We start from the raw sequence: 18,345 nt of genomic DNA on the forward strand, positions 1-18,345 counted from the left end.
AGTAGGGGTTGCCCGCAAAAGTTCAAAAAGGTGTGGCAGAGTTGGCTGTCTGCCACCAGTACTCTTGATTGAGACTTCCATGCTGACACCAGATTAGGAGCCTTGTTTTTTTTTTTGGTTGCCTTCATTTTGGGATTGCCATTTTCAGCAAAAGCATGCCTTATTGCGATGGGCATTAATACTCCGTATCGGAGACTTAAACTAACTTTTGTAGAAATTTTGCACAGACAGGGGCTCACTGGTCTGGGTGAGTTTTATTACTTTGTACACACACTGTTGGTTGTAGCGTCGTTTTTCTACGTTAAAAAAGATTAATAAAAATTATTTTACAAAAAAATAAAAAATTTTGGGGGTGACCCGGAGCACACAAACATGTTGGAAACCTTGTTATTTCTGTTTGGAAAGACAAAGTGCATAAGGGGGGCGTGGCTTGGCTGAGCTCAATGGCGGACGCTTAACTGATTAGCTCCGCTACCCGGGACATATACTTCAGCCTACAGAGGTGTTCATCACCCGCAATTTCCCTACAAAAGATGGGAACAGCTTCCAGAACATCTTCCACCTCTAGATCCCGCTTCTCCTCGTGGAAACTCCGATAGACACAGCCAACAAATACCGGAGATGTTTCGCACACAGAGGGGGGAACATGGCGCCGTCCCGCCACAACTCCTCACAAGTGGTATCCACTCGCTCTCCGCAACGGGAGGCCATCATATTGACAGACACCGGACTCGGGACTGCTCGCAACACCGATCCTAATGGCCAACAACTCCCTGAGGCGAACCCATCCTCCCATATCAGCATGCAGGACCTAAAACCGATTGCCTCAGACATCAAGGACACCCTCTCGGCAGCCATTGCTGAACTACGAGTAGACATTAGAGCCCTATCAGACCGTGTACTACAGGTGGAAAAAAAAACTTCTGATCAACATGACCTACTTCTCCGCAAGTCCACCAGGAAAAATTGACGGTCATACAGTGCAGATGAGAGATATGCGGAGGATTTGGACAATAGGGGGAGGCGGCACAACCTTCGTGTCAGAGGCCTCTCTGAATCCATTGAAGGGGGATCAAATCCCCATAGCAGTCACCTCTATCTTTAACAACGTATTGGATCGGCCTCCGCAATCGATTGTGGAAATGGAAAGAATCCACAGAGCCTTAAGACACAGTGCATAAGCATATATGACATGCTTTGTGTGACTGTTTCAAAAACTAATAAAAAATAATTGGAAAGGAGACCTATCCCCCCCCACCACTGGAACAGAAAACCCAAAGAACGTGCAAAAGTTCTTCCAGAAAACAAGTTTCAGCTGCTCCCAGGTCTATTGTTCGGGAATCTTCTAATGGGGCAGGATGTGGAGTTTAATAAGCTTCACCTAACTACGCGCCCAAGTGTTTCCCACCAGTCAACGTAAAGTTAGAAGGGAACAGAGGGAATTATTCAGGGTGTCACCATGGAAACTTCCCGAAAAAAAAAACACAAATGGGAAGTACGAAATTCTATATTTCCATTTCATCTTCCTCTATGACATCCATCACCTGAGGGGATCCCAAAGATCTCTCTGGATGGGAAACAGAAGCTCACACAAGGCTTCGAGAGCCGAGAACGCCGAAGACGGGAGGTTTGGTGGGGATTTTTTTTTATGTTTCTTTTAACTTTCGATCTGGAGGGGGAATGATTTCTGAGGTTATGACTGTCATCAAAGATGATGAAATACAAATAGATGTAGAAATTCGGGGATTCGCTTGTAAGGGAACATAGATTACGTGTTTCCATTGACAAGAGAACGAGCTAAAAAAAACACCTTCTCAGCTACTTGGCTAATGGTTGTAGATAGACTGGCCAAAAGATTCCCAATTTTAGGCAGAATCACTGTAAAGACCACCTATTTCTGTTAGATTGATTGTATGGACTGTACAGTAGACTTCCTGAAAGATACCAAAATTCAGCCTAGTCACCCATTTCAGGATTTTGAAGAAGCACCGAGTCACTTGATGGTTTTCAGAGATTCTGAGGGAGCCGTGACCTCTCAGGGGCCCGGGGAGGAGTCAATGGCAGGTTGAAGAGAACGTTCCCTTTTTCTTGGGAACACAAATCTGGACATAAAAAAAAAAAAGGCCGGGGCTATCATTAATGACTCACTAAACCCAAGGAGTTCATTGAAACCAAGCAGCAAGGGGAGTTGCCACCCGATATCCTTCTATATATCTGCAAGTATATCACTTCCAGTTTGTTTAACTGGGCAGCAACCAGGGCCCCTGCGACTCAGCAGTCTTTAACTGTGAATCTATTGAGAGGCAGTATCCTGTATTAATACACCCCATGCAGAGTCATTTAAGCTGGGCCCCTCTGCATGCAGGAGAACAGGGGACGGGGATACAGTTCCCATCCTGGAGATCTCGGGAGGCAATGGGAATATGCGTGTGAACCAGGGCGAGCATGGCCTTCAAACAAAGCACTGGCTGGGACAATGGTCAGCTTAGCCCCGGATTCATTAGGGCTGGTGAGAAAGAAACACATTAACTAGTTGCAGACACATAAATGTACGGAAAACACAAGCAAAGTCAGGTCTCCAGTCCATACCGGACCCCACCGTTCCAATACGCCACCAGAGGCTCCTTCTTGTTCGTCGGAATTTGGTGCATCGGACCAGTAGTCACCAGTTTATCCTATGTCTATCATATGATAATTCTTGCTGGGTGCTTCAGCCCAATTCTCCAGTCCAACCAAAACTGGCGCTTCGGTTTTTGGAACTCGCCAAAAGGTTCCCGTTATCTCCTGGAGATCTCAGCAGTTGGGTTCTGAGGTTTGTACAAATGTCACGATCATTACAACGAGGTCCCACGCACTGTCCCTGCTGGAGGTTACATTTATTTCACATTATGGAGAATGCAGCTGGAGGATTGGAAACTCCCCCTTTTGTAGAAAGAACTGCAAGACTCCGAGATGGATGGGAACAGAGCCAGGAACTAGAGTTACAGTTAGTCAGGTCTATCAAAAATTCTGGTACAATCATTTTTATTAAAGATTTTCAAAGAAGAATACGTAAGAGCTGATCACCCATACAGGGGGATATAGGCAATGGTATGCCAAACTTCCAGTAAGAATAAAAATTGTGCACAATGAAATGAAAGAACCGTCATTTCAGATATCCATTTTGTGTCTATCATAGTCCAAACCATAGGGCAGCTAGCACTGGTGGAGTTAAGGAGTGCAGAAGCATAAAAACTGAGAACCAAACTGAACCATGAGAGGAGGAGAGAAAAAGTATTGAGGATCCAGGTAGAGAAAAAAGGAGAAGCGGAGAAAAGGGGGGGGGGGGGGTAATTTATAAAAAAAAAAAAGGGGGGGGGTGGTTAGGAATGAAATAAGGAGGTGGGGTGGGGGTAGGGGGATTTGAGGAAGGTTATATCCCGCATGCTCAGGAGGTAAGCAGAAGATAGGTCATAGGTTGCCAAAATTGGTCAGATGTAGCAAAGAAAATGCGTATGCCAACAAGGCTTCCCAGAACCTGGTTGGTATACCAGGCTTTGGATTCTGGTTAATCATCGGAGTGGTCATATTGTCCCTCACCACTGTAAACGAGACAGTAGGTTTCTTCCAAGCTTTGGCAATAGTGCGTTTAGCAGTGAGGAAGAGGTACAACGCCAGCTTCTGTTGATACAAGAGGCGGCCCTGGATAGTGCAATGTAATAAGGCCAGTTTTGCGTCCTCATGGACATGCAGATGAAACATTATTCTGTATAAAGTAGCCCAAACGCCCTAGACCAAAATCCAGCATGGGCAGGACCACCTAATATGAAGAACATCTCCACATTGGCCACAGCCCCGCCTAAAGCATCTGTTGCTGTATGAGGGGTTTGCGTGGGCTTAACGGATCGGGATACCACCCCAGCAGGTCCATCAAATTCAACCAGAAGACATTATAAATCTCCATCCTCATGACCCTAAACCTACAGAGAAAGGCAACAAAAAAAAATTATAATATATGTTCTACCGTATTTATCAGCGTATAACACGCCCTTTTTTCCCCCGTAAAATCATGGGAAAATCGCAGAGTGCGTGTTATACGCCGATCCTCCGCGATATCTGGCCTCTGGGTGCCTTCGGCCCTTCTCGTGGCTTTCGGCCGACCTTCGGCCCTTCTCGGCGGGCAAAAACTGCCGAGAAGCCGCCGAGTACGGCCGACGGCGGCCTGAAGGCGCAGAGTATGGCCGAAGGCGGGCAAAAGCCGCCGAGAACTACCGGGCGCCGCCGAGATACACAGGACATCTCGGCGGCACCATTTTTAAAAATAAAACCTAACACTGAGGGGACAATGATGCACAGGCTGCAAATGACACTGACAAGGCTTCAGATGGACACTGATAAGGCTGCATTGATGGGCATTTAAATGTAAGTTTTTTTTCCTTAAATTTCCCTCCTAAACTTGGGGTGCGTGTTATACGCCGATAAATACGGTAATTTGCTCCAGTAGGGGGGGGAATTCTTTCGAGGCAATCGGATACTCCCAGGATCACCAATCTACAGTGCTGGTGATTATAATAGCCAGTTGTATTTTGAACGTTAAGAAAGCCTGGGTAAGTTGATTTCACAGCTCTTACAGTAAGGAAATCTTCCAGCATGCCAAGGTTAATTGCCAAGCACAGAGAGTGCAGCACTCTTGTCAACGACAGAAACGTGAGCAAATCAGTTAGGTTTCCATTATCCATGTAGATTTTGTATTTCTAAATTAAAACATCTAACAAATACGTGTCGAATGTTCTCCTGTGTGGGAAAGAGAGCACACGTAGAAAAGAACATTCACTTGATGAAAACCTGATCTGAAGGCGAACCTTTCCTGCCATCTCCCAACAGGTGAACGATCCTTCCTCACGTCGGTTCCTCAATCTTCTGACGATTGTACACAACACCTCCCTGATCCCAGAACAATCATTTTGTTCTTATCTGACATGTGTCATTTCTAAACAACTTTTTCAGCAGAAAATTGCTGCCGTTTAGAAAACGATCATCCGTACAAAAAAAAAAAGATTGCTCATAAAATCTGTCTTACGTATGTGGTTCCTGAACACAACCGAGGCCACCATAAAAAGGTGTGCTGACCCCAAACGTAGAAAAAGTCACATCTGTCTTACTGAAAGCTTTGCATCAAATCCTCTCCCAGACTAGAAAACCTTTTTACAATCTCTAGGACAATGGATCCGACGAGAAAAAGAAAAAAATCCACTCTACTTGTGTTAATGTGGTCTTCCTCCGTAAATGGAGGTCATGTATAATGTGATCCAACTGCCAAAGGGTCCCTGCATCTCCTTCCGTCAACACACAAATCCTACTCATGTCTATGCATTGTCATGATGCTGCTCTCTCATCTGTACAATGAAATGGAGCACAGATGAGGAGCACTTCAATGCCAAAACACTCAAATCCCCATTGTTCCAACTAGAGTCAGCAGACACTCAACCCTCGCCTGTTCCAACTAGAGTCAGCAGACACTCAACCCTCGCCTGTTCCAACTAGAGTCAGCAGACACTCAACCCTCGCCTGTTCCAACTAGAGTCAGCAGACGCTCAACCCTCGCCTGTTCCAACTAGAGTCAGCAGACGCTCAACCCTCGCCTGTTCCAACTAGAGTCAGCAGACGCTCAACCCTCGCCTGTTCCAACTAGAGTCAGCAGACGCTCAACCCTCGCCTGTTCCAACTAGAGTCAGCAGACGCTCAACCCTCGCCTGTTCCAACTAGAGTCAGCAGACGCTCAACCCTCGCCTGTTCCAACTAGAGTCAGCAGACGCTCAACCCTCGCCTGTTCCAACTAGAGTCAGCAGACGCTCAACCCTCGCCTGTTCCAACTAGAGTCAGCAGACGCTCAACCCTCGCCTGTTCCAACTAGAGTCAGCAGACGCTCAACCCTCGCCTGTTCCAACTAGAGTCAGCAGACGCTCAACCCTCGCCTGTTCCAACTAGAGTCAGCAGACGCTCAACCCTCGCCTGTTCCAACTAGAGTCAGCAGACGCTCAACCCTCGCCTGTTCCAACTAGAGTCAGCAGACGCTCAACCCTCGCCTGTTCCAACTAGAGTCAGCAGACGCTCAACCCTCGCCTGTTCCAACTAGAGTCAGCAGACGCTCAACCCTCGCCTGTTCCAACTAGAGTCAGCAGACGCTCAACCCTCGCCTGTTCCAACTAGAGTCAGCAGACGCTCAACCCTCGCCTGTTCCAACTAGAGTCAGCAGACGCTCAACCCTCGCCTGTTCCAACTAGAGTCAGCAGACGCTCAACCCTCGCCTGTTCCAACTAGAGTCAGCAGACGCTCAACCCTCGCCTGTTCCAACTAGAGTCAGCAGACGTTCAACCCTCGCCTGTTCCAACTAGAGTCAGCAGATACTCAACCCTCGCCTGTTCCAACTAGAGTCAGCAGACACTCAACCCTTTCCTGTTCCAGGTGGGATCAGCAGACACCCAACCCTCTCCTGTTCCGGCTGGGATCAGCAGACAGCCAATCCTCTCCTGTTCCGGCTAGGGTCTGCAGACAACCAACCCTCTCCTGTTCCGGCTAGGGTCTGCAGACAACCAACCCTCTCCTGTTCCGGCTAGGGTCTGTGGACACCCAACCCTCTCCTGTTCCGGCTAGGGTCTGTGGACACCCAACCCTCCTCTGTTCCGACTATGGTCTGTGGACACCAAACTTGTTTCAACTAGGGTCTGCAGACACTCAACTCTCTACAAGTTTCCTCAGGAGGTAATAATGAGTGCTTCCACCCATTGGATAAACTCATACAGAAAATGTCTGCATACTCTTTGGCCGTTACTGCATTTGCACTGCAACCGATCTCCCAACATATAGCTGGTTTCACTCAAGAAATCTTTCACGGAGCGACGGTACACAGATACACGTAACCTCAAGAACGAGAGGATGAAACATCTGCTCTTCTGATAAATGCACAAAACACACCTCTACCAAACAACCCATCAGCTTTGAAAATCAGTTCACTATCACCCACAGAATCAAGACAGCATTATTGATCTGTCAATCCTTCCAATGTCTGGGCCAGGTGAGGATGACCGGGCACAGCAACAGGCCGAAAGGACAAATCAGAGCGAAAGGACAAATCAATGACTTTCTCAATTCTGTGGTTAGTAGCGCATGGTCATTCTTAATCAGAAGAGAGATCTGGTAATTGCAATACCAAAAGGGGAATCCTCTATGTGACCGAGTCCCACATGTAGTAGACCTACCGAGCAACTTCCAGGAAGAGCAAAAACTGGCATACGCTGATGGGTGCAATACTATGAACCCTCCCCAACAGAAGCTTCACATTGCCTGATACACCCATGAAGAGCGCAGGGCAGGAATTATGCCCTCTGTGGCCACTTATACTGCAGACAAAGCAGGTTAGGTGGTCTGAGAGCTGAAGGGTCACCGATGTGACACCAGTAATCTACAGAATCAGCAATGAGCGCTTTATCACATCTCTAAATAAACAGGAACCCTGAACACTGGAGGCAGGCCTCAGGCGCTCTACTCGCACATGTTGTTGCATGGATGAACGCTTTCCCTGGTGGCTTCAGGTGGCACTTCACTGTTTAAGCGGGGGCCTCTTATCTCCAGCTTCACCCCGTCCCCAGTGACACAATTATAGAGCACAGCCGGTAAAACTAGATCAGAGCCAGCGAGGTGGAGAAGCAACCGGGAAATGCAGCAGCTGCTACTGGGAAAACACTGTGTGAGCACTCGCTCCAGAGGGGTGCCAGACTCCTGTTTATCTACAAGAACGCCGACCGCAGAGTGCGAGCTCACTTCTAAGCTGTGTTCATCGTTCCCGGTTACCTTGACGATGCAACGTCGCCGCTAAGCGAGTCCCCAGTTACTAGATGGTTGCGAATCACATCTAACCGGGGAAAAAAAAAAAAAAAGTGCCACGAGGAGACTAGGGGAATAATAAACCAAACAACAGAGGGATCCGCCATGTGCAGAGAATAATATCGGAGAGTCCTCACAAACAGAAAACCTTCCTTCAGGTGGAACTTTACAAAAAGTGACGCCTTGCTGATTCTCTCCCTGCCCCAAGCATGTAACTGGAGGCTGATACCCCCTTACCCCACCCTTCCCGCAGCCTCCTGGGACACATTGCATATCCCAGGAGACTGCAGGAGCATTCAAAAAAGTTCCTCAAGAAGCCACAGCCGACTCTCGAATCCAAGTTGGCGGAGCGGGCAAACCCGCTGCGTTAAGAAGTTTCTCTAAGCCAGTCACATGATGCATGAACCTTGCCCACTTCCTTCTGGCTAAAATCTGAACAAAAAGGTGGCCCTGCCTCCACCACCCACCTCAACAGAAGTTGATTTTAACTTTAAAAGGAGCCGAGTGGAAAACGTTTGGCCAACAATGTGACATCCTCGGTTATTCAGGCAGCCGCAGGTGCCGCAACTGTCTGAATACAATAGCTGGTAGTGTAGACTCCTCCAACCTCCATTTCTGATTAGCGTGGATGGGGAATCAAATGGTTTTTCTCCTTGAGCTTAATCCAAGGGTTTATGGCTAGCATTAGGTTAGCTAGCTGCCGATGGGCCCTGTACATGGTGGATCATGCAATGCAGATCAGCATCTGTTAAAGTGGGCCTTAGGTTAGGCAAGGGCGATGGATGTCAATGCTTTTTTTCCCCGACAAAGATGTGTTATGAATATAAGCCAGCTACCCAGTAGGTTCCAAAAGCCAAGTCTTTATTTGCTACATGTTAAACTACAGAGTGGGTACAGCTAACACATTTCAGCCAAGGCCTTCCTCATAACATAAAGTGGACTTTAGGTTAGGCAATGGTGATGTCAATGGTTTTTCCGGCAAGACTCTGGGAAAGCACAGTATCTCAAATCTGCTGGAGCATTCTTCTACGAGATTCAGGTTCAAGAACTCACCAGAAGGCCTGTAGCATCACCCTTACCTAGGAACCACAGAGACAGGAGGAACCCACTAGAAGTCCTGTGCATCACCCTACCCTAGGAAACGCAGACCGGAGTTGGCACATAAGATCGGTGTATTATTTAATGCTCTACTAAAGATATATATACAGTTAGGTCAAATTATATATATATATATATATATATATATATATATATATATATATATATATATATATATATATATATATATTGGGACACAGGCAGAATTTTTGCTTTTTTCTGGTATTTACCACAACATATTCAAGCTATAGTTATTTAATGGCTATGGGCTGAAAGTGCACACACTTGGGTTTAATTTGAGGGTATGTACATCCAAATTGAAGGAAGGGTTTAGGAATTACAGCTCTTAATAGCCACCCCTCATTTTGCAAGGGACCAAAGGTAATTGGACAATCGAATCAAAAGCGGTTTCATGGTCAGGTGTGGGCTACTACTGTATTTCTTCACCAATTAAGGTAAAAGGTCTGGAGTTGATTCTAAGTGTAGTATTTTTAATCTATTGCTGTGAACCTACATCATGCATTCCAAGGAGCTGTCCATGCAAGTGAAAGAGGCCACTGTAAGGCTTCAAAACCTAAACAAATCCGTTAGAAAGATGGTGGCAACATTAGGAGTGGCCAAATCAACAATTTGGTACATTCTGAGGGAATGTTTGGATGGCGCTTCACAGTACAGATGATGGACAAATGATCCAAAACACACTGCAAAAGTAACTCAGGAGCTTCTGAAGGAAAAGAAGAGGAATATTCTGCAATGGCCGAGTCAGTCAATCACCTGATCTCAACCCAATTGAGCATTTCACTTGCTGAAGGCAAAACTAAAAAGGCAGCCAGGGCCACAGACAAAGAACTGAAAGCATCAGAAAGGGGGAAAGCCAGTCTGCATTCATTTATCCAATTACATTTGAGCCCCTTAAAATGGGGGGGGGGGGTGTATAAAAATGGTTGCAGTTCCTAAAATTTGTACTTGGTATGTTCAACCCCTTGAATTAAAGCTGAAGGTCTGCACTTCAAATTCCTTTTGGATCATTTAGTTTTAATTTTATTATGGTGGCACACACAGCCAAAAAGTATGAAAATTGCGCCATATAGATTGGCCCAACTGTATATTTTTTTGTACACGTAACATTGAGTTGTTAACAAGGAGTCTATAAGCGAAGGTGCTCTTTTATTAGGCAAACTGCTAGTTGTGGCCCAAAAGGCACATGCCACTTATTTTATTTTTTTACACGGACAAGGGAAGATGTATAGGCAACCATAAAAAATAGTTGCTCCATTGCTAGTGTACACCAAGCACCTCGCTCTGTAGATACCTTGAATATTCAGACTTGCCATACAAGTCTTGAACTTTGGCCAACTCCTGCTGAAATGGCTGAAACTTGAACCATAGGTGGCCCCGTCAGCACCACGCACCTCAACAAAAGTTCATTTCAACTTCAAAGGAGCGGAGTAGAAATTAAAGCGCGAGTGGGTCCCACAGAGGGCATGGGAAACCTGGAACACGTTGAATTTGGAGGCCTATGTGTTCCAGTTTACAGAGACAAATCCTACAGTTTACTTTACTCCCTCGGTTTCCATGACTGTGCGTTTTGGTGGCGCTCATCCTACCTATCCCAAGGCACCTTCCAGTGTCACTTCCAATTCTACTTCCTCCTCTACTCTTCCTTTCTCCGTCTGGGTCCCTCAAGGTTCTGTTCTTGGACCTCTTATTTTCAATCTACACCTCTTCCCTGGGTCAGCCGATTCCCTCACACGGCTTTCGATATCATTTCTATGCTGACGGCATCCAAATCTACCTCTCCACCCGTCTCCTCACCCATCACAAACTTACTAACAGACATACCAGTTGTGCTTATAAGTTTACATACCCTGGCAGAATTTATGATTTCTTGGCCATTTTTCAGAGAATATGAATAAAGACAAACACTTTTCTTTCACTCATGGTTGGTGTTTGGCTGAAGACATTTATTATCAACCAACTGTGTTTACTCTTTATATCATAATCACAGCAGAAACTACCCAAACTACATCCCTTCCTAACCAATGAAACCACAAAGCTCCCGATTCACTCCCTGGTTCTCTCTCACCTCGACTACTGCAACTCCTTCCTCATTGGTTTACCTTGACTATCCCCCCTTCATTCCATTATGAATGCTGCTGCCAGACTCATCCAACAGCTTTGCCCCCGGCTACATCACTAACCTACTCCTCCTCTTCGTTCCTCCCAAGACCTCCTGCTCTCTTGATCCCTCATCACCTCCAGGACTCCTCCCATCCTCCGGAAAACCCTAACCCCAATCTGGTCAGACTATCTCCAAATCGATCTACTTTTAGGCGACCCCTGAAAACCTCTCTTCGGGGAAGCCTATCCTGCCTCCACCTTAAGACCCCTTTCACACTGGGGAGTTTTTCAGGTGCTTTAGCGTTAAAAAAAAAAGCGCCTGTAAAGCGCTTGAAAGCAGCCGCAACTGCAATCCCAATGTAAAAGCCCCGAGTGCTTTCACACTGAGGCGCTGCGCTGGCAGGGCGTCAAAAAAGTCCTGCAAGCAGCTTGTTTGCAGTGCTTTTGGAGCGGTGAATACAACGCTCCTAAAGCGCCCCTTCCCATTGAAATCAATGGGAAGAGCCTGCAAAACGCCTGAAAAGCGCTACTGGCAGCAGCGTTTTGTGGGCGCTTTTAACCCTTTATTTGGCCACTAGCAGGGGTTAAAAGCGCCCCAATAACGCTCGAAAAACGCTGGTAAAGCGCTGCTAGTTTAAGTTGCGCTTTACGAGCGTTTTTGGGGCGCTGACATTGTGAAAGGGCTCTTAAAGCACTCGGGGATTTCACATTGGGACTGCAGATGAGGCTTCTTTCAAGCGCTTTACAGGCGCTTTTTTTTTTAACGCTAAAGCGCCTGAAAAACGCCTGAAAAACGCCCCAGTGTGAAAGGGTTCTAACTTATTTTCTTCATCAGCTCACCCCCCCCCCCCCCCCCCCCCCCCACAGTTATTAATCCCTTTGGCATCACTTGACCCGCCCTCCTAGATTGTAAGCTCTAAACAAGAAGGGGCCCTCTGATTCTTTCTGTATTGGATTGTACTATACGCCCTACTGTTGTAAAGTGCTGCGCAAACTGTCGGCGCTATATAAACCCTGTATGATAATAAGACCCCTTTCACACTGGGGCGTTTTTCAGGCGCTTTAGCGTTAAAAAAAGTGCCTTCAAAGCGCTTGAAAGAAGCCTCATCTGCAGTCCCAATGTGAAAGCCCAAGTGCTTTAAGAACCCTTTCACAATGTCAGCGCCTGAAAAACGCTCGTAAAGCGCCGCTTAAACTAGCAGTGCTTTACCAGCATTTTTCGAGCGTTATTGGGGCGCTTTTAACCCCTGCTAGTGGCCAAATAAAGGGTTAAAAGCGCCCCAAAAACGCTGCTGCCAATAGCGTTTTTCAGGCGTTTTTCTGGCGTTTTACAGGCGCTTCCCATTGATTTCAATGGGAAGGGGCGCTTTAGGAGCGTTGTATTCACCGCTCCAAAAGCGCTGCAAAGAAGCTGCTTGCAGGACTTTTTTTTGACGCCCTGCCAGCGCAGCGCCTTGGTGTGAAAGCACTTGGGCTTTTACATTGGGATTGCAGTTGCGGCTTCTTTCAGGCGCTTTTTTTTTTAACGCTGAAGCGCCTGAAAAACGCCCCAGTATGAAAAAGGGATCTCGGTGTGAAAGCACTCGGGCTTTTACATTGGGATTGCAGTTGCGGCTTCTTTCAGGCGCTTTTTTTTTTAACGCTGAAGCGCCTGAAAAACGCCCCAGTATGAAAGGGATCTCGGTGTGAAAGCACTCGGGCTTTTACATTGGGATTGCAGTTGCGGCTTCTTTCATGCGCTTTTTTTAACGCTATCGCGCATGAAAAACGCCTGAAAAACGCCCCAGTGTGAAAGGTGTCTAAACAGTTTCCCCGACATCGGGGACGAGTCGGTCCTCTTTCATAGAGTAGCGAGTCAAGCGTCCCTATAACACCCGGACCCCTCCTCAGACCCAGCGTTCCATTGTCTTCACACGGGACACCTGGATTCTGATTGGTGCAACATTCCTAAACGAAGGTGACCAGGCAATGCATGGGGGAAAAAAAAAAGAAAAAAAGGATTGTGTTAGGTGAGAGCCGTGCATCAGATGTCGATTGAGTGCAAATTAAAATTTCCCTTTCATCCCCTATGCTGAAGCTGAAAATCCGGCTTCACCTATAGTGCCATATAGAGGGGGGGGATGGTGAGCGGACTTTATCGATCTACGCTGTGTAAAGAAATAAACATCTCTGGCAAAAACTCTTCCAATGTTTTCCGACAGATCAAAAGCACTTGAGTTGGGGGGGTGGGGGTCACCTTACACCGTATGATGACTCGGAGAACAGAACGCGATGAAGAAGAATGAACTCGTAAGCTCCAACCAGGCAGTGTGATCGTAGTGTGCAGCGTAGGAGAGAGAAGGCCAATGTGTGAGATGGTTGGGAAGACGTGTTTTCCAAAACTCGGTCAACAAATGCCGGAGCGAGACGACCATCAACAGTAAAAAAAAAAAAAAAAAGGAACAACTGGCCAAAGGCTAGTAACATTTCGAAACCAACATTCCTTCTAAATTTTCATTTCTAATTTTTTTTTTGTATGATCATCAACAGTAAAAAAAAAAAAAAAAAAAAAAAGGAACAACTGGCCAATGTTTTCCGACAGATTAAGAGCACTTGAGTTGGAGGTGGTCACCTTACACCGTATGAGGACTCGGAGAACAGAACGCGATGAAGAAGAATGAACTCCTAAGCACCAACCAGGCAGTGTGATCGTAGTGTGCAGCGTAGGAGACAGAAGGCCAATATACGAGATGGTTGGGAAGACGCGTTTTCCAAAACTCGGTCAACAAATGCCGGAGCGAGACGACCATCAACAGTAAAAACAAAAAACGAAAGGAACAACTGGCCAAAGGCTAGTAACATTTCGAAACCAACATTCCTTCTAAATTTTCATTTCTAATTTTTTTTTTGTATGATCATCAACAGTAAAAAAAATAAAAAAAAGGAACAACTGGCCAATGTTTTCCGACAGATAAAGAGCACTTGAGTTGGGGGGGGGGGTCACCTTACACCGCATGAGGACTCGGAGAACAGAACGCGATGAAGAAGAATGAACTCCTAAGCTCCAACAAGGAAGTGTGATCGTAGTGTGCAGCGTAGGAGAGAGAAGGCCAATGTATGAGATGGTTGGAAAGACACGTTTTCCCAAAACTCGGTCAACAAATGCCGGAGCGAGACGACCATCAACACGAAAAAAAAAAAAAAAGGAACAACTGGCCAATGTTTCCGACAGATCAAGAGCACTTGAGTTGGAGGGGGTGGGGGTCACCTTACACCGTATGAGGACTCGGAGAACAGAACGCGATGAAGCAGAATGAACTCCTAAGCTCCAACCAGGCAGTGTGATCGTAGTGTGCAGCGTAGGAGACAGAAGGCCAACGTATGAGATGGTTGGGAAGACGCGTTTTCCCAAAACTCGGTCAACAAATGCCGGAGCGAGACGACCATCAACACGAAAAAAAAAAAAAAGGGAATGGCTGGCCAATGTTTTCCGACAGATCAAGAGCACTTGAGTTGGAGGTGGTCACCTTACACCGTATGATGACTCGGAGAACAGAACGCGATGAAGAAGAATGAACTCCTAAGCACCAACCAGGCAGTGTGATTGTAGTGTGCAGCGTAGGAGACAGAAGGCCAACGTATGAGATGGTTGGGAAGACGCGTTTTCCAAAACTCGGTCAACAAATGCCGGAGCGAGACGATCATCAACAGTAAAAACAAAAAAAGGAACAACTGGCCAATGTTTTCCGACAGATCAAGAGCACTTGAGTTGGAGGGGGTGGGGTCATCTTACACCGTATGAGGACTCGGAGAACAGAACGCGATGAAGAAGAATGAACTCCTAAGCACCAACAAGGAAGTGTGATCGTAGTGTGCAGCGTAGGAGACAGAGGGCCAATGTATGAGATGGTTGGGAAGACGCGTTTTCCCAAAACTCGGCCAACAAATGCCGGAGCGAGACGATCATCAACACGAAAAAAAAAAAAAGGGAACAACTGGCCAAAGGCTAGTAACATTTCGAAACCAACATTCCTCGTAAATTTTCATTTCTAATTTTTTTTTATTGAACACAATTTGTTGAAGAAAAAAAAAAAAAATTTCCACCTTTCTCGTCACTGCAGAAGAAAACCCAACAACGTCGCCGGTTTTGACCCACCAAAACGGTTCGTGAAACCGAACAAACGTTCTTAAAACCCAAATATTTTTTGAACAAAACACCTCCCAACGTATGACCCAACAAATTCACCGCAGACAATAACCAGAGGGGCGCCGCCGCGACGCCGTACTTCACACATTCCTGACGAAGGACCTGCCAAACCAACAAAAAGGTTTTATTTACAACACGACTGACCTTTTCAAAGACCATCAGAAATGGGGGCGGAGCTTTACTGACAGCAGAACAGTCACTAAATTCCTTCCTCTTAAAAGACCTTTGTAAGGAACTAAATCACTCTAAAAATATGAAGTGCTAAAAAAAACACGCAAACACTTCATTATCCAAGATGGCGGAAATGGCACCAAAAACTTTCTTCAAGTCAAAATCAGAGCCCATTATGAGGGGTTCCCACCATCCCTGTGCCGAGTTCCCGGGTCTGTACACCCGCTGTGCCCATTATGAGGGGTTCCCACCATCCCTGTGCTGAGTTCCCGGGTCTGTACACCCGCTGTGCCCATTATGAGAGGTTCCCACCATCCCTGTGCTGAGTTTCCCGGTCTGTACACCCGCTGTGCCCATTATGAGGGGTTCCCACCATCCCTGTGCCGAGTTCCCGGGTCTGTACACCCGCTGTGCCCATTATGAGGGGTTCCCACCATCCCTGTGCCGAGTTCCCGGGTCTGTACACCCGCTGTGCCCATTATGAGGGGTTCCACCATCTCTGTGCCGAGTTCCCGGGTCTGTACACCCACTGTGCCCATTATGAGGGGTTCCACCATCCCTGTGCCGAGTTCCTGGGTCTGTACACCCGCTGTGCCCATTATGAGGGGTTCCCACCATCCCTGTGCTGAGTTCCTGGGTCTCTACACCCACTGTGCCCATTATGAGGGGTTCCCACCATCCCTGTGCTGAGTTCCCGGGTCTGTACACCCGCTGTGCCCATTATGAGGGGTTCCCACCATCCCTGTGCTGAGTTCCCGGGTCTGTGCACCCGCTGTGCCCATTATGAGGGGTTCCCACCATCCCTGTGCTGAGTTCCCAGGTCTGTAAACCCGCTGTGCCCATTATGAGGGGTTCCCACCATCCCTGTGCTGAGTTCCCGGGTCTGTACACCCGCTGTGCCCATTATGAGGGGTTCCCACCATCCCTGTGCCGAGTTCCCGGGTCTGTACACCCGCTGTGCCCATTATGAGGGGTTCCCACCATTCCTGTGCTGAGTTCCCGGGTCTGTACACCCGCTGTGCCCATTATGAGGGGTTCTCACCATCCCTGTGCTGAGTTCCCGGGTCTGTACGCCCGCTGTGCCCATTATGAGGGGTTCTCACCATCCCTGTGCTGAGTTCCCGGGTCTGTACGCCCGCTGTGCCCATTATGAGGGGTTCCCACCATAATTTATTTTACCAGGTGTCTTCCTATTGTATATCTGAGCAAAATTCCTCCTTTAATTCGGGATGGGGTCCCTCCCCGTGATTGAATAATGGCAGGGGGCCCTTGCTGGTTCCCAGGAGCGGGGGGGAGAAGCAGGTCGGGTTGTTGAGAGATGTGCAGAGAGCGGAGGAATGCCACCTGCCCCCGGGGAGGTCAGACAATCAGAGGAGGACAAAGGACGGAGGATAGAGAGGCCAGAGCTCCCCCGGAGGCCGCCGGCAGACACGGCTCTCTAATTACTTTCCAGTGGAAAGCCGATAAGATCAGCCTCTCCTACACAATCAGCCTCACTCCTCAACATGTAATTACAGGAACCTCCGATACCATCTCTGCCCGGCCTGGGTGGGACGTTTTATTAATAATGACCCCGGGGTGACGGAGGTGACCCCGCCGAGTGCCATCTCTCCATCCAGGTTTAACCCTCCAGGGTGCGGAGCGCCAAATTATAAAGTCACACCGAGATATTAGAAGAGGAGGAAGGCGGCGGCACCAAATCTCCGGCAGACATCGAAAAATTCCAATAATAGCAGCGACATCGACCTACGAGGGGCCACCGGGCACATCCTCCTCTACAGAGGAGCGCAGATCTGTGTGCCCATCCAGGGGGAAGATCACCACCAGGCCAGACAACTCCCTCATCGCTCCTACCCCCCGAAAATAAATACAACCACCCAACCTTCAGTGATCGACTCTTCTCCCCCCTCCCCCAACACCAGCGATGGGGCACTCTCCCCCCCACCAACAATGGGGCACCACTCTGCCCCCCCCATACTAACGCCAACAATGGGGCCCTCCCCCCCCCTCGCACTGATGCCAACAATGGGGCACTTTCTCTCCCCCATTGCCGCCATCAATGAGGCACTACTCTTCCCCCACACTGACGCCAACAATGGGGCACTACTCTCCCCCCCCCCACTGACGCCAACAATGGGGCACTACTCTTCCCCCCCACTGACGCCAACAATGGGGCACTACTCTCCCCCCCCACTGACGCCAACAATGGGGCACTACTCTTCCCCCCCACTGACGCCAACAATGGGGCACTACTCTTCCCCCCCACTGACGCCAACAATGGGGCACTACTCTTCCCCCCCCACTGACGCCAAAAATGGGGCACTACTCTTCCCCCCCCACTGACGCCAATGGGGCACTACTCTCCCCCCCACTGACGCCAACAATGGGGCACTACTCTCCCCCCCACTGACGCCAACAATGGGGCACTACTCTTCCCCCCCCACTGACGCCAACAATGGGGCACTACTCTTCCCCCCACTGACGCCAACAATGGGGCACTACTCTTCCCCCCCACTGACGCCAATGGGGCACTACTCTCCCCCCCACTGACGCCAATGGGGCACTACTCTCCCCCCCACTGACGCCAATGGGGCACTACTCTCCCCCCCACTGACGCCAATGGGCACTACTCTCCCCCCCACCGACGCCAATGGGGCACTACTCTCCCCCCCACCGACGCCAATGGTGCACTACTCTCCCCCCCACCGACGCCAATGGTGCACTACTCTCCCCCCCACCGACGCCAATGGTGCACTACTCTCCCCCCCACCGACGCCAATGGGGCACTACTCTCCCCCCACCGACGCCAATGGGGCACTACTCTCCCCCCCACCGACGCCAATGGGGCACTACTCTCCCCCCCACCGACGCCAATGGGGCACTACTCTCCCCCCCACCGACGCCAA

The 18,345-nt window shown here is 48.4% G+C and overlaps 1 protein-coding gene across 1 annotated transcript in view; it reads right to left on the reverse strand.

The window, feature by feature from the left end:
- The window catches only part of LOC143942509 (ephrin-A3-like), a 147,280-nt gene that overhangs the window by 113,864 nt on the left and 15,071 nt on the right, over window positions 1-18,345 (reverse strand). The gene's annotated exons all lie outside the window — the stretch shown is intronic.

The sequence above is a fragment of the Lithobates pipiens genome, unplaced genomic scaffold (genome assembly GCF_037356315.1).
Source record: "Lithobates pipiens isolate NorthernLeopardFrog02 unplaced genomic scaffold, aLitPip1_a1.2 Scaffold_30, whole genome shotgun sequence".
Taxonomy (NCBI): domain Eukaryota; kingdom Metazoa; phylum Chordata; class Amphibia; order Anura; family Ranidae; genus Lithobates; species Lithobates pipiens.